The 832-nt window shown below is 29.3% G+C and overlaps 1 non-coding gene across 1 annotated transcript; it reads left to right on the top strand.

Moving 5' to 3' along the window:
- Positions 1 to 326: 326 nt before the first annotated feature.
- Positions 327 to 400, top strand: TRNAT-AGU. The gene has a single exon. It is a non-coding gene; the product is annotated as a tRNA-Thr (tRNA).
- The last annotated feature ends 432 nt before the right edge of the window (positions 401 to 832 follow it).

Here is an 832-nt window from a genome sequence, read left to right as displayed (position 1 = left end):
AGAAGTTCTCGACACACAGTCCCTTCCCTTCCCTTCCCTTCCCTTCTCTTCTGCCAGGCGAGAATGCAACTAAGTGTTAGTTTACTTGCATGGAAAATATTAGGGGAGGAGGAAGACGACACAAGATAATTTTCTGAGCCTGTCTCGCACTATTTTCACTTCACATGTTCATTACTATTTACTTTTGTTGGCCCAATCAAGTGACAATTAAAATGGAGCTATTGTCAATCGATTAGTTGGCCACCAGGTCCAATTTTCATCGAACATAAGACAAAGTGTACTAAATAAATATAATTTATATAATTAAACAGCTTTAAGATCAACAAGCTTTTATAGCTCAGTTGGTTAGAGCACCCGTTTAGTAAGCGGGAGGTCTTGAGTTCAACTCTCAATGAAAGCAATTATTTTTATTGGAAGTATTTTATGTAATAAATAAAGTTTAACACATTAAAATTAATAATTTATTATATCTCAGTTGGTTAGAGGACTTGATTAGTAAGTAGAGGTCTTGCTTGCTTTCAATTCTAAATGAAAGCAATTATGATTTTTTGTAGCATTTAATTTGATCAAGAATATGTAATCTTAACTAATGCTATTACAATTCATTAAAAATAAGTTAATATCATAATTATTTTAGAACGCAAATACACTAAATTATGGGGAAAAAATATTCAATTGATTATGTGAAAAATATAAACTATTTTTATTTAAAGCATTAAATTTGATCAAGAATTAAATTTGTATTAATTTCTTTTTAAAGCGAATTTGATCAAGAATTGAGTGGTTTGGATTTTTTGTTTAAATATAAACTTGATTTCAAAATTAAGAATGT

This window comes from Zingiber officinale, chromosome 5B (assembly GCF_018446385.1).
Source record: "Zingiber officinale cultivar Zhangliang chromosome 5B, Zo_v1.1, whole genome shotgun sequence".
NCBI lineage: Eukaryota > Viridiplantae > Streptophyta > Magnoliopsida > Zingiberales > Zingiberaceae > Zingiber > Zingiber officinale.
The sequence above is the reverse complement of the archived record's forward strand: the minus strand, read 5'-3'. Positions and strand labels throughout refer to the sequence as shown.